Below are 6388 nucleotides of genomic sequence, written 5' to 3' on the forward strand. Positions count from 1 at the left end.
CGAACTGCAGTCTCAGTGTCATCAGATAGAAGTTGGGAAACATACATCCTTTGGGTGTTAGTGCTCTGACGAGGGGGTCGATGAATTAAATACTGCACACAAGTCTTTAGGCAGGGGAGCACCATAATGGTCAGAATAGCGAGTCCAGCTGCTATAAGGGCTGTGGGTATCAGACTCCAGTTACCAATAAAAAGTCTAGTCCATCCCACACCGGACCAAGGTTGCCAAGTCTGTACCTGGGCATGGAACTCCTGAACTCATCGAACTCCTGAAGAAGTGTCTTTAACCGCCTGACCGTTGTGAGCATTGTCCTTAATCAGTCTTTCACAAACGCTGCCTTCAGCAGCCAACGAGTAATCGAGAGCCAGGCGGTTTTGTTGAACTGTGGCTCATATCTGTCGTTTTTCTTCAGCCTCTAAATTCAGGGCCATTGCTCTCTGTTTGATGATGATGTCCAAGGCTGTCTGGAGTCTGATTAAACGATTTAAATGCCAAGCAGCTTTTGATCGTTTAACCTGTGTGTTGCAGCTTGTCTGCTAACATTAGCATAAGTATCATTGAACTTGTGAGTCCAAGACTGTCTGTGTAAATTAGCATATGTATTAACTCTATTTCTGCCACATGTACAATCCTGACTAGCATTCTGCCAGTCTTTGTCCCACCATCTCCTTTGTGCTAGCCCTTTAAAACTCCTGTCTTTAATACCTGTGTAAGCTAAAATACAAATTAAATCTACTCCACTAAAGCTGTTCAGTTCCCCTGGTCTGTGTTGGAATCCCTTGTTAACCCATACCCACTATGACTATACATTATATCTATGCCCTGTCTACATTCTAAAGGAAAAAAAAAGTGTCATCTCTGCTGCCCCTATTCCAGGAGGACTTAATACATTGTGAGTAATTAAGTGATGTCTCAGAAATTGGGAAGCAACAAGTAAACAATACAGTAAATGGTAAAAACAACATTACGGCACTTTATCCCGGCGTAGTGTAACTTTCAGATCAGAAGGATGAAGGACTGCACGCCAGGTGGAGGGTAGATTATCAATATTGTTATTCTGTGGTTCAGTAGCTGGTTTAATTCGTTGGATGTGGCTCCAGCCTTTTTCTTTCGTTCGCACGGCAGTGTCTGTAATTCCAGTGTCCTGGAATAGGGGCCATCCCAGACAGGTTTCAGTTGGTTATCTTGCCATGCTTTGACATAAACCCAGTCACCAGATTTAATAAAATGAATAGGATATTCTAGGGGTGGGTTTGGAACTAATAAACCCTTCTGTCTTAATTAACTGCCAATTTATTCCCAGGATTTATTAGTTCACGATTCTGTTTACTTGGTGAAATGCTAATTAAAAGTGAATAGCTGCAATTTAATGCCTTATCTGGTTTTTTTTACAATAGTTTCCAAAATCGTTCTGGGGCAAGATACCGTTTACCATAACAATCTGACTTTTCTTTGTGTTAGTGTAAATGTTATATTTAGAACAATTGTAAAAAGAAACACAAACCATATTTCCATGGGTTTTGAATATATTAGACCTTATTAAAACGCAGTTGAAGTTGCTTGTCTGCAACCAACCTGCAATTTGTTAGAGTGAGTACATAACAGACATTGCAGCACAAGAGCCCCTGCGAGAGAATTTGAAACATATTCAACCTTTAGTTCTGCTTTAAGTACACAATTAGCCATAATGATTTGGTGAGTGATATTAACTATATTCTAAATGAATTTATTTTAAAATAGCAGAGTGGGAATAAGACATGACTTTGTCACTGCCGACGGCAACGAATTTGACGATTATTTAACATCGCTATTGTAATTTTAAACATTAAATGCCTTGTGCCACAGCTCACAGGAGCTGGCTTTATTTAAAACAGTCTGTAAAACCGGCACCAAAAAAATTTAAAAGATGTTCTTATGAAGATTGCACACACAATCATTTAAGTACAGTCTAGTTTCTATTATATTCCACTTAAAGTTCTGCTGCATGAATCCTGGAGCTTGTGGAGTCATTATTGAATCAAGAAATATTGGTGCCATGCCAATTTCTCTGTAACATGCCAATCTTCCAGTCCTGAAGCCGAGAAGTACTGAATAGCCTCTGGTACAAGATCTGTGAGCTATTAATGATATTATTATTCCTATGCACCCAATTGTTCTGAACTATGCCACCAATTTAAATCATATTCCACCTATTGCAGTACTCACACACCACCATAGACCAGTTCGCAGGTTTATTTCTCCATTAAGCTAAATCCAGTCGCGCAGGGTTTACCTCCGTGATTATTTACAATGTAACTTCCGCACGATCGGATTTAAATATAAACCTGATGAATGGGGGCGGAGTTATCATGAACTAAATTACAGCGGCAATACAGAGAAATTGTGCTGAGGCATTAATTTCACTCCGGAGGAAAATGCACCAGAGAAATCAATCATCAAACTTATTGGAATCCCCAGAGGTTTCTTTATTCTCCAGAGGTGGGCGATCTTTAAACTCACGGACCTTGACTGCTGAATGTGTAGAAGAAATATACTAAATCTATTGATAGGGCTCCATACCTCTAACTGCAAGGGAGCCTGAAGCCTCAATTTCAAGTGCCACAATGCGCTTAAAGGGACATTCACACTCCCCCTTCAACTGGCTGGTCCAGCAACTTTACACATCAGATCCTTTCTTTATCTTACATATTTATGACATTTACATTTCAGCATGAATTTTAATTAATATTGGTCAGTGACTGAAGTGAGAAGTTGTGATTTATGAAATGATCTCTGTTCTCTACTCTCCCACTCCCGGCGCTTCTCCCAATGTCCAGGAGCTGGCACACAGTCCCTACCCTTTCCTTGTTGTTCCTCCACTACTCCCTTGACTGCCTGCATAGCCTTTCCTTTCTGCTTATCCTCAGACCTCTGGACAAATGCTTTTTGTGTGATCTGTAGAAACTGGGTTATTCCCTGCTCATGCCAAAGTAAAGAGTGTTTTAAAGATAGATGTTAACTCATCCCAGGAATATATATTTGGTTCCAAAAATTGATCTAATTGTTCAGCACATCCTTGAGGATTCTAAGACTTGACCGAATAAATTTGGTGATTCTGTAAAGCTCTGGGGAAGGACAGTCCACCGGCATTGATTCTTACGTCCAGTAAAAGGATTTTCCCATTCAAAGGCAAACATGTCTCTGCTCTTTGTTGCTAATGGACAGGTCCAGAAAGCATCTTTGAGGTCAATCAGACTAAACCATTTACTATGGGGCGTCTGAGTCCAGCGTGTTTGTTAAATGAAGTGATAGGAGAATCAGTTTATTACACAGCATAAGAATAAAGCTTAACAGAGCTCTGGTTCAGTCGTTAGTTCATAGGTCATCTGCACAGTGAGCTATTCCCCAAGACTGACCTCTACTGTCCAGTCTCTACAGTTTATATAGCTCAACCTTATCATACAGAACAAAAGTTGGCTTCCTTTGCTAGATCTCATTATCATACAGAACAAAAGTTGGCTTTCTTTGCTAGATTTCTTGCATAAGATTTATCACAAGTAATTTCCTGCTCTGCAGATATCTGGGGTGTAGAGGTCCCATCTCTTTTTTTTTAATCCTCAAGGTTAGAATATCCTGTTGTTTTGATCAGAAATCAATTCATACCCCAGATATTTCTAATTATTTCTTTGTTCTCATCTGGCCATATTCTTCTGTTCTACTAAACACCTCCTTCTGTCTTAGCTTCTTACTGATTCCATTCTCTTTATTTCTGACAGTCTCTGTCAGGATTCTTTTTGTTTGTACTAATCAACACCTCCTTTTGCCTTAACATTCCTACTAAATTGTTTCATACATATCCTCTCTTTTGTATTTTGGGAGCAGGTAATTCTAAACCTACTGTAATCAGCCAACTTTGCTACATACTGTGGCTGCCCCTTACTTACATTACTCTTTCCCTTCACCATGAGGTAAATATTAAATTGTTACATAGTACTGGATTCATGTATACAAACTGAATAGTACATAAGCATATATTCTACATATTTTGTATGATTAATTAACCCCTATATTCCAACACATCAGTGCGTAAGGTCGCGTCTCCCTGGCTTGCATTGGGCATTCTCTCTTAAAATTACACACCTCTGGACTAGTCAGGGGCACATTTACAAAACCGAGACCCCCTCCCATGGGAACTTCCCGTAAAGGTCTCATCCAGTTAGTTTCTGGCTTATTATGTCTAGGTTCCTGCTCTCTGGGAAATGAATCAAAGGGTTCTGCCCTTTCTTCCCGGAGGGTCTCACACTGCTCTGAATTAAAGTCGCCTCTCTCTCTTGTCAATAGAGGTGGTAATCGAGTACTTTGTGAAGGGTCATCATACCACTCCTACTCTTTTCTCTAGCTGTGGAGGAGGAGGGGAAGGTGCAGAAGGGTAGAGCATAGGAGGGGGGAAAGATAGGAGCCGGCATAGGAGGAACATAAGGTGGAAGAAGGGAATGTGACACATCCCATCCTTGTGATTCAGGGACAAAAGGTTCCTCATCTCACTTGTCCTTGCATTCTTTTTCATTCAAAACCAGTTTATCAAACGATCCCCTAAGCCAGCAGGCTGCTTATTCCCTGCTCTCAAGATTATCTCTTTGGTTTTGATAGAGCCAGATGTTCAATGCTTGACACATCCAGTAATCCTCGGATCCGAGCTTTGGCCAGTATACGGAACTCCCTTTAATCGGGCTTTTAACCCATTCTACACAACAATACCTGTCGATGGTCAGTTTATTCTTTCCATGGGTTCTTCCCGCGCCACAATCAGATAACTTTAATCCCAACGGGCTTTGCTTGGTTATCTGATTCTCACATCCTTCACCAGGATTCTCTTCCTTGCTACCCACACTTCCCATACTAACAGGCAAGTAGAATTCCTCTTACCGAGTTCCAGTAGCAATCTCTAGCGCACTTCCTTAACTTCCTCTCGTTGTTTGCTTTCAATGCCTCTTCTCGGATATCACTCGCTTCATCCACTGACCAGTCACCCTTCGTCCGTGAGTCCAGCTGAATCAGCTGGGGTGCACCTACCCCCGTCGTCGGACACTCTGTTAGTGGAGGGAGTGGGATCCCGGATGTGCCCCCATTTGTTAGAAACAGAAGTACCTTCACAGAAATTGCTCGAGACAAAAATTGAGAACAAAGATCATTTATTATACAACAATGCAAAGTTGGGTGCCTCCCCTTACCATGGGAATACACACATACACTAGGGCTCACCCAACTTTTATACAGTTCATTTTAGTATAGGAATACCCTCCCCCTTACATTCTTCTGCCTCCTGGAGAGGTTTGGCATTAGGTAATCCTGCCTGCCTTGCTGTTTCTGTGCACTTGGAGGACCAGGCGGTATCCTGTCGGTGTCTTATCATGTCATTATCCTCATTGTCCTTATTCACAACCCTGTCTTTGTTCTAATTTACACCTTCCCGACCCTCAGGGCTGTGTCCTCTTCATATGTAGAACTGGCTAATACTGAATACTGTCTAAGGCTTACTAATTACATATGCAAACTTGCTAATTCCATCTGGGGCTAGAGACTCTTATCTCATTCAGACTAACTCTACTTCCTACATTCTATTATCTATTGTCTATTCTTATCTCAGAATGGAGGACCATCGCCTTCCCAAGATCGTATTATATGGCGAGCTCTCCACTGGCCACCGTGACAGAGGTGCACCAAAGAAAAGGTACAAGGACTGCCTAAAGAAATCTCTTGGTGCCTGCCACATTGACCACCGCCAGTGGGCTGATAACGCCTCAAACCGTGCATCTTGGCGCCTCACAGTTTGGCGGGCAGCAGCCTCCTTTGAAGAAGACCGCAGAGCCCACCTCACTGACAAAAGGCAAAGGAGGAAAAACCCAACACCCAACCCCAACCAACCAATTTTCCCTTGCAACCGCTGCAATCGTGTCTGCCTGTCCCGCATCGGACTGGTCAGCCACAAACGAGCCTGCAGCTGACGTGGACTTTTTACCCCCTCCATAAATCTTCGTCCGCGAAGCCAAGCCAAAGAAATTCTTATCTCATTCATACAGTGAACTTGCTGATTCTGTCTAGGAGATTCTTATCTTACTCAGACTGATTCTGCTTCCTGCATTCATGTCTCATCCTGTTTGTACTGGCTTCATTCATTTACCCATGTATCAATTTTTGTTTCTTCATGTTCATATTTGTGTATCAGTTTTTATCATCTCTCACAGTCCTGAGCCCTTCTTCAAGGAAAAATCAGAAAAGGCAGAAGCAAGGATATATCAGGAAGTCTCAGAAAGAAAAAGGTTGAGAACCATTGGTCTCGAGCAGAGGTTCTCAACCTTCCCTTCCCACTCATATACTTTATTTAATATAAAACCACTTAACAAACACA

The sequence above is a fragment of the Narcine bancroftii genome, chromosome 3 (assembly GCF_036971445.1).
Source record: "Narcine bancroftii isolate sNarBan1 chromosome 3, sNarBan1.hap1, whole genome shotgun sequence".
In the NCBI taxonomy this organism is placed as follows: Eukaryota; Metazoa; Chordata; class Chondrichthyes; order Torpediniformes; family Narcinidae; genus Narcine; species Narcine bancroftii.